This window comes from Moschus berezovskii, chromosome 26 (assembly GCF_049115385.1).
Source record: "Moschus berezovskii isolate FMDL1 chromosome 26, NW_MosBer_1.0, whole genome shotgun sequence".
Taxonomy (NCBI): domain Eukaryota; kingdom Metazoa; phylum Chordata; class Mammalia; order Artiodactyla; family Moschidae; genus Moschus; species Moschus berezovskii.
Window position 1 is genome coordinate 5,611,837 of NC_142485.1, and position 9,571 is coordinate 5,621,407.

General features: G+C 45.1%; 1 long non-coding RNA gene across 2 annotated transcripts; it reads left to right on the forward strand.

Moving 5' to 3' along the window:
* Positions 1–2,272: 2,272 nt before the first annotated feature.
* LOC148773728 (uncharacterized) lies at positions 2,273–7,632 on the forward strand. 2 transcript variants are annotated; one of them, XR_016036487.1, is made up of 5 exons: positions 2,273–2,434; positions 3,291–3,456; positions 6,892–6,967; positions 7,173–7,219; positions 7,416–7,632. It is a non-coding gene; the product is annotated as an uncharacterized LOC148773728 (long non-coding RNA). The 2 variants fall into 2 exon arrangements; XR_016036486.1 differs by lacking the exon at positions 3,291–3,456 and having other exon boundaries at positions 7,416–7,626.
* The last annotated feature ends 1,939 nt before the right edge of the window (positions 7,633–9,571 follow it).

The following is a 9,571-nucleotide window of genomic DNA, read 5'->3' on the forward strand; positions in this document are numbered from 1 at the left end:
GGGAGTGGGCGGGGGTTAGTTCCCTCGGCGGGTGCCCCCCGGCTGATGGGAGTCGCTGCACCAGCGTCCTGGGCCACTCGTCCTCTGGTGAGACAAGGCTGAGGTGTGGCCCACACACTTGGGCACAGGTTCCTTGGCAGACGCAAGCTCTGGTAGCCCCCAGAGGGAACCAGCACAACACCTTGCTGTCTTTGCTCACTTGCCCGTCTGGCGTTTCCCCACCTCAGTTCTGCTTGCTTTTCTCATAGAAGCATCCACACTCCAGCCCTCACCTCGAGCTTTGCTTTCTGGAGATATTACCTAGCCTGACTTCCTCTGCTGGAGAGGGAAATGGCAACACACTCCAGTGTTCTTGCCTGGTGAATCCCCTGGACAGAGGAGCCTGGCAGGCTGCCATCTATAGGGTTGCAAAAGAATTGGACCCTACTTAGCAACTGAAGACCCAAAACAACAGCAATTTTCTCCAAGGCATTTTAGTGTCATGCTAAAGAAAAAAAAAGACATCAAACTACTGCAGAAGGAGATATTTCAGTCTATTAATATAATGTAAAATATGATTATCTCCATATATGAAGAAAACAACCTATATATGTGTATTATGTATAAATTTCTTTGTTCATTCATGTTGATGGATGTTAATTTGTCTAGACTCCCACACTGAGGTGTACAAAGCAGTCTCTTAAGATTTGTTTCAATTAACTCTTTTTTGATGATTATGTCTCCCACGTGACTGCTAATTTTGTGTCCTTAATTTTTCTTCTTTTTATTTTTGTTTAGTTTTGTTAATGGTTTTTCTGTTTTTTTTTTTTTTTTTCTGCTTCTCATGGCTTTTTATTTTCTAACTGGTTCATTTCTGTTTTAACCTTAATTGAATATTGTTCCTTAAAAGAAAAAAAAAGAACAAAAAAACAAAGAGAAGGGAGACAGTTCAGTAACACCCTAAGCAGAAAATTCCTGGCAGTTTTACCATACTGGAGGGATTAAGAGGCTCCTATGATGACAGTCAATATGCTCAGAACGTCTAAAGTGTCAGAGCTGCCGTGTTTGGTGTTTCTTCCAATCCTTTAATCGTAGGAAAGTCCCGCATGTGGGGAACAGGAGCTCCAGGGGTCCTTTTCGAGTCGTTGAAGAACGTGGGTGAAGTACGGCGGCTCTACAGCTCTGTGAATAGATGACGCGGGAAAGAAGAACTTAGCGAGAGAGGCGGGAAAAGGAGGAACAGTCCGCACCATCAAGGCCCCAGGCTTCCCTTGGCCCTGGGCTTCCGGCTTCCTCCCAATCGAGCCTTTCTCTTGCAGCTGCTGGGTGGTAGGTTCCGCAGGGGCCGGGACCTCTGAGTGCAGCTGGCACTGTTCCCCGCCACGGGATCTGAAACATAGCAGCTGCTCCATACCCAGGCTTGGAATAAATGAATAAACTCACTGATTGATCTTGTCCCCTTTGGAGAGTGATGTAAGGGGGAGACCTGGAACAGAAGGTGGTAGAACCCGTTCAAGCCGAAATCTGTCATTAATCCAGGACGTGGGTTCATCTTGGCAGCTCAGCTGAGCACGCTGGTCTGGGCTGGCCATCACTCAAACTAAGACCTTTGCTTGGTCTCAGAGTTGCAAGGACCCTTGCTAAGGGCCTGGGCTTTGGAGTTGGGCAGAGATGGACGTGAACTGGGCACACGGAAGATATGGGTCACTGCAGAAGCTAGTTTCCTGTCTAACCCTACAGTTTTCAGCTTGTCAGAGGGTTAAAATGACCCCTTCCTCTCTGGGCTGTTAGGATGTTAACATTCACGAAGTTTCTCTTACATGTGCCAAGTGTTCATTCATGTCTGACTCTTTGCGATCCCATGGACTATAGCCCACCAGGCTCCTCTGTCCTTGGGATTCTCCAGGCAAGAATACTGGAGTGGGTTGCCATGCCTCCTCCAGAGGATCTTCCCGACCCAGGGATCGAACCCGGGTCTCCTGCATTGCAGGCTGAGCCATCGCAGAAGTCCTCCCTTATATAGTGGTCAGTAATTTTTTAAATTCCCCACTCTTTTCTTTCATTAGTGAACTTTACGTCCCTGTTTGCCTGCCAAAGGATCATGGGCGGAAGGCGAGGGCAAGAGGGAAAGCGAGGGGACCAGATAACCCTCAGCTTGGGCGTAAAGCCCTTCAAGACCAAGGAGCTGTTTGTGTTTGCTGCCATCTTTCCACACACCACAGACATGCCACAGGGAACCTGGCACGTCTGCCAGTGACTCATTTTCCAGAAAGACGAGTACGTGTGAGCTCTGTTAACACGCAGGGCGTTTTGTTTCTGGGCCTCCTATTGCCTCTGTGATCTCTCATCTTCTCCGCTTTGGTTCTCATGGCTCCGCTGTTCCCTCTGCGAGGGGTCTTCCCTCTCCCCGCCTCTGGCCTCACTGGGACTTGGTGGAAACTTGGCGAAGGTTCTGGTGAGTTTGCTCTTCTTCTGACCTTTCCTGTCAGTTCCCTGCTCCTCAGTTCCCTCTGTGAGAAGGGGCCAGGCCTTCATTTGTCTGTCAAGCGTTTTATTTTTGTAGTTCCTGAAACTTCCAGTTCAGTGGGCGCTTTCCAGGCCAGAGGCTGCTTAAATTGCTTTTCAACAAACACTGTTCTCCATACTCTCCTTCCTGGGAGTGGGCTGAAACATGGCTTGATGGGAGAGGGAGTGTCTAGCGGCAGAACCCAGAGGGGAAAACTGGTAATTTGGGTCAACTGTGTGCCCACTTTAACCTGGTGAATACGCTTAGGTTTGTAAAAACCCTTTTAACATTGAAAGGGTTTTCTAGGTGGTAAAGAATCCACATGCCAATGCAGGAGACGTGGACTTGATCCCTGGGTCAGGTAGATGACCTGGAGAAGCAAATTGCAACCCACTCCAGTATTCTTGCTTGAGAAATCCCATGGACAGAGGAGCCTGGTGGGCTACAGTCCTTGGGGTTGCAAAGAGTCAGATACTACTGAACAACTAAACATCAGGACAGCATTGGAAAGAGTTCCTCGCACTTCAAATTGAACTCCACACACAGAAACATTTGGCTTAGAAAGGCTGCTGGTCTCTGTGGCAGAATGCAAATGCAGCCACCACTCCCGACCTCTCCCCTTGCAACGGGAAAATTTGCAGCTTCTCCCATAAAGAGGCAAAGCCCGTTTCTCCAAGCCTTGAACCTGGGCTGGGTTGCAGTGTTCCTTGGCAAATATAATACAGCAAAATACCTGTGTGGGAGCTGGGAGCCTGGCCTCAGGAGACCCTGTGTGCCTCCTCTCTTTCTCTTGGGGCACTGCCAGCCATCGTGGGAGCAGGCCTGGACTGCCAGATGGAGGAGGAGGTTCCATGTGGACCAGGGCAGAGTCATGCTGGTTTCCCAGGCAAGGTCTCGGACATGTGAAAGAGCTCAGCCAAGACCCATCAGGGCTGGCCCAGATCCGTTTGCCTAGATTTGCCTAGATTCTGGTAAGTTCTAGTTCTAGTAAGGCTGGTGAGTTGTAGTAAAGGTTTTTAAAAAAATTTTAGGGTATGTATATTTTGGCTGAGCCTTGTTGCTTGTAGGATCTCAGTTCCCTGACCGGGGACTGAACCCAGGCCATGACAGTCAAAAGCCCAGAATCCTAACCACTAGGCCACCAGGGAACCACCTAGGGTTGTTTTAAACCGCTAAATTTTGGGATAGTTTGTTATGCAGCCAAATCTAACTTATTTTGGATTTTATAAACCCATCCATACACATGATGTTAAATTGGTTGTTCAGAGTCTAGGCGACAGTGACAAGCTTGGGTTAGTGATTAGCAGAGGTAAGACCTAGCACGCAAGGGTGTTTTCTCTGTGTTGTCCTTAATCCGATCCCACTGACAGGCAGGCACATCTTTGAGGAGTCACATTTTTCTTTTGTGGGCATTTTTGTTTTTATTAAACTTGACATGATTTTTAAATTGTGATAAAGGTCACATAAAACATACCGTTTTCACCGTATTTAACTGTGCAGTTCGGCAGCACTAAGTACATTCAGCTTGTTGTGCGACCCTCACCATCGTCCATCTCCCGAAGTTTTCACCTTCCTAAACTGAAACTCTGTCCCCTTTAAACACTAACACCCACCCCCTATACCCCCCACCCCCAGCCTTTGGCATCTACCAGTACTTTCTGACTCTATGAGTTTGACTATAGTAGGTACCTCATATTGGAGGAGGAAATGGCAACCCACTCTGGTGTTCTTGCTGGGAGAATCCCATGGGCAGAGGAGCCTTCTGGGCCACAGTCCATGGGTCTCAAAGAGTTGGACATGACTGGGCAGGTGGGCACTGGGTACCATGTACAAGTGGGAGGATTCACGTTCTTTACAGGATTTCATAGTCAAAGCTCTTGGAATGCCATCCACTATGGATCCAGCTGAAGAGGTCAAAATCTAGGCTTCCACTCTCTTTTTGCAGGACTTCCGTGTGCTCTGGGGTATTGTGAAAGATGACAAATCAGATGAGGCTGAGCTGGTCCTGGGGCACTGATGTTCGATGGCCACAGTCTGTGATAAGTTTATTGGAAACAGTCTATATCTTATGTGCCACATTAAATGGGATGGCTTTAGTGAGTTATTTTTCACAAAGTCATCTTGTGCTTCCACACAACTGAAAGGCATATGTAAGAGATGGAAATGCATAGTTGAGCTCTTGTTCACTCAGCATGTAATCTTGTGCTCACTGGCCCATACGTGACACCAGAAGGTCTTTAACACTGACTCTAAAAATTGTTTAAACACATTTTAAAAACTTTTTTCTTTTTTGGGCCACACCATTTGGCATGTGGGATCTTAGTTCTTCAACCAGGGTGGAACCCAAACTATAGCAATGAAGCTATGGAATCTTAACCAAGGAAGCCCCCTAAACACATTTGATGTAGTATTTTCTTTCCTGAAATTTCTTCTTTTATTTAGAAAATTATTTTGTCTCTGTAGACTGAAAGCTATAACCAAGGCTCAAATTTTATTGGCTTTATCTGAGAGAGGCAATTTCTTATCACTTGTTGTTGTTTAGTCACTAAATTGTGTTCGACTCTTTGTGACCCCATGGACTGCAGCACTCCAGGCTAGTCTGTCCTCCACTGTCTTTCAGAGTTTGCTTAGATTCATGTGCATTGAGGAGATGATGCTGTCTAATCATCTCATCCTCTGTCGTCCCCTTCTCCTCCTGCCTTCAGTCTTTCCCAGCATCAGGGTCTTTTCCAATGAGTTGGTTGTTTGCATCAGGTGGCCAAAGGATTGGAGTTTCAGCTTCAGCATCAGTCCTTCCAATGACTATTCAGGACTGATCTCCTTTAGGATGGACTGGTTTGATCTCCTTGCAGTCCAAGGGACTCTCAAGAGTCTTCTCCAGTATCACAATCTGAAAACATCAGTTCTTCGGCACTCAGCCTTCTTTAGGGTCCAACTCTCATATCTGTACATGACTACTGGAAAAAAACATAGCTTTGACTAGATGGACCTTTGTTGGCAAAGTGATGTCTCTGCTTGTTAATATGCTGTCTAGGTTTGTCATAGCTTTCCTTCTAAGGAGCAAGAGTCCTTACTGCTGAGCCACCTGGGAAGCCCTTCTCATCACTAGCCAGACTCAAAATACTGAGCATAAAATTTGATAAACTCAAGCAGAAATAGTCTCCAGGTATTTGAAGACATTTCTGCATTTATATGTTTTTCCTTCAGAAGAGTTTAGGACTAAAGTAAATTAATATTTTTGATATAAAATGATTAGCTTTTCCATTTTTTAACAGGACTGCTAGATATTCCTACTTAAAAAAAATATCTGAAATTCAAGAGAGGAAAAGGTAGATAAAGAAAAATACTGGTGTGAATTGTAAACTTTTAAAAATGAAAATGTTCAGATTACCACAGAGTTGCATACAGCTTGGTTGGGTGGGCTGTGTCAAGAGAATTTGGGGAGCTTTGCCCACGAGATTCGTTGGTTTCACAGAGCAGAGCCTGTCTTGTACCCATGCTGCAGTAGAATTCCTGCTATTCATTTATGACACCAATCAAGACAGAAGTGCACAAGTTAGGCCCAGAGAATCAAAGAGAAAACCTGTCTTAACAAATTGCTAACTTTAAAACTTTACTTTGAAGTCCATGTTGGGCTTCCCTGCTGGCACAGTGCATAATAATCCTCCCGCCAATGCAGGAGACACGGATTCGATCCCTGGGTCTGGGAAGATCACACGTGCCATGGAGCAACTAAGCCCCTGTGCCACAAGTACTGAGCCAGCGCTCAGAGCCCGTGCTCTGCAACAAGAGAAGCCGCCACAGTGAGAAGCCTGTGCACCGCCGTGCAGAGGATCCTCCACTCGCTGCAACGGGAGAAAAGCCCATGTAGCAAGGAAAACCCAGCGCAGCCCAAAATAAAAATAAATAAATAAAATCATTAAGAAAAAAAAAGAAGCTCGTGTTGAAGACTCCTTCCAGATAGAGGCATATGGATGCTTTGCCCAGGGATTATTGTGTCAAAAGTCTGGGGCCTGGATTGAGGAAAGCCAGAAGCTCCCACCTCCTTGCTGGAGGCCATCTCATGTTGGCTTCTTTCTGCTGAGGTGTGCCGTGTATTATACATATGATCAAGGTGGAGAGGGTGAAGTAATGTAAGGTTTGCCATTTGGAGGCTGTCTTTGTGTCCAAAGACAGATGACAGCTTCTCACGGAAGGTCTGTGGCTTCCAGACCCCGAGCAGCCCTGGCATGGTATTAATTTCAAACGGCCACAGCGCCATTCTTTACTTTTTTTTTAAATCCAGTTTTTTCTTTTATATTGGCGTATACTTGATTTATAATCTTGTGTTAGTTGCAGGTGTAGAACAATGTGATTGTTATACGTATACATGCATCTTTTCTTTTTCAAATTCTTTTCCCATTCAGGCTATCACAAAATATTGTGTAGAGTTCCCTGTGCTATGCAGGAGGTCCTTGCTGGTTATCTATTTTATATACAGTGGTGAGTATATGTGAATCTTAAACTCCTACTGTCTCCCTCTCTCAACCCTTCCCACCTGATAACCATAAATTCATTCTCTAAATCTGTGACTCTTCTGTTTTGTAAATAAGTTCATCTGTATCAGGTTTTAGACTCTACGTATAAGTGATAGCATGTTATTTGTCTTTCTCTGCCTGACTTATTCACTTAGTGTGATAATCTCCAGGTTCGTCTGTGATGCTGCGAATGGCATTATTTGATTCCTTTTAGTGGGTGAGTAATATACCATGGGATGTACGTACCGCACCTTAATTCATTCACCTGTCAATGGACAGTTAGGTTGCTTTCATGGCTTGGCTGCTATGAACATAAGGTGCATGCATATTTTTGAATTATGGTTTTGTCAGGATAGCTGACCAGGAGTGGGCTTGCTGGATCGTACGGTAACTCTATTTTTCGTTTTTTTAAGGAACCTCCACACTGTTCTCCATGGTTGCGGTACCAACTCACGTGGTGTTCATCTCAAATGGCCGTAGCTCCGTTTCTTTACAGAGACGATCATCCTCCATTCTCAAACGGTTTACTTCTGATTTTGTTTTTTTGTAGTCCCTGGCCACCGTTTTCCAGGTCTGACTTTAATAAATTTCCTTCTACCTAGGGCTTGAGTCATTGTTTTTCATTTGATCCCCAAGAAATTATTTGGGGAGAGGAGGAAGTCTGGGAAACTCATGGAATACACTTTGACCTTGGTGTGATATTTGTAAGTGCATTTTTTTCTGAGGTGAAGTTACAAATCTTTCATTAGATTCTCACAGGGTTTCACTCTTTTCACCCTGAGCTGTAGCACCAGCGTGTAAACTGGACATCGTGATGGAAGATTCTCCACTCGCTGTGACTCATGGCTCCTTCCCAGAGGAACTGACACGAGGGAACTCACTGTCCAACAGCTTATAATTACCACCCACAACACAGTGACCAAACGTGTTCTAAGCAGATGGCACTCACCCTAAGTGATGGAGCTTTTTGGAGGATATCAGACTTTGAATCTTTAGCAATCCTGATTCATAGCTAGGAATTCTTGTGAGGATGAGGGATTATAAATAAATTCTATACAATGTTGAGCTAAAAATTGTTTTATATTGGTTGGGGATATATTTTGGTTGAGTTTACCAACCACCTACTTAATAGTGGCTTAAATAATAAGTGTATTTTGTTATCTCCTATAACAAAAGGTAGAGGGAGATGTTTCTAGTTATGTCAGGGGTTCAACCACATCAGATCTTATTCTGGACTGAATGTGTCTGTTAAAATCCATCTTGTGAAGCCCTCACCCCAAGTCTGATGGTATCTGGAGATGGAATCTTTGAGAGGTAATCAGGTTTAGAGGAGTTCGTGAGGGTGGGGCCTCGTGATGGGATTAGTGCCCTAATGAGAAGAGACATCAGAGAGTTCATTGTCTCTCTCTGCTGGAGTCAGAACAAAACCGAGGTTGTGTGAATACACAGTAGGATGACGGCCATCCTCAAGCCCAGAGAAGGGCCTTCAGAATGAAGCCTGCCTAGCTGGCACCTTGATCTTGGACTTTCAAGCTGCCAGACTGTAAAAATAAATTTCTGTTAAGCCACCTGTGGGATTTTGTTATGACTAATGCTGAATTCTCAGTTGACCACAGTCAACCAGACTGGCTGGAGGGGACCACATTCTCAGTTTCCATCATCCTCTTGTCCTTCCTACTATGGTTGCAAAATGACCCCCAGCCCACACAGCACACCACGGAGGTGGTTTTTTTTTTTTTTAAAGCATTTGTTTATTTTGTTTAGGCTGTGCTGGGTCTTCGTTGCTGCGAGGGCTTTTCTCTCCTTGCAGAACGTGGGGGCAACTCTAGTTGTGGTCCAAGGGCTTCTCATTGAGGTGCCTTCTATTGTGTGGGGCCCGGGCTCTAGGGCTCAGTAGTTCCAGTGCTCAGGCTTAGCTGCTCTGCAGCATGCGAGATCTTCCTGGGCCGGGGATTGAACCCGTTTCTCCTGCATTGGCAGGAGGATTCTTTACCACTGAGCCGCCATGGAAGCCCCACAGAACAACAGGAAACAAACTGAGTGATTGCCAGGATCCTGAGTGTGATTTTTTTCTCATGTCCCTCTCCTCTTTTATCAGGGAAGGAAAAGAAAAAATCTTTCCAGAAAATTTTTCTTTACATCTCAAAGGCCATAACTGGATCACATGGCCATTTTTAAAAGCAGGGAGTCTAGAAAGTGAGTTCCTTAGTTTTTCAGCCTTTACGAAGGGAAGAGGGAAATGGTTAGGTGGATCAGGAATGGCTATTGGACAGCAACAATGATGTGATTGCTAGAATTTAAAAAATTGAGAGATTTTTATATAAAAATCTGACTGATATCATCTCTTGAAAAATGAGAGTATCTGGAAATGCTGAACATGCTTGCAAGGAGACGCTAAGCCAGAGCTCACCAGCAGCTGCTCTGTTAGGAGGGGCGTGAAAAGGACTTTTGCACACGCCTCCTGGTTCTGCCTTTCTTCTCATGCCTGGACTCTCACCTTTGCCATTCCTTGTTGAATTTTCCCTGTTTTTTTTTTTTTTTAACAATATGAGCAATCTTTCATTCATGC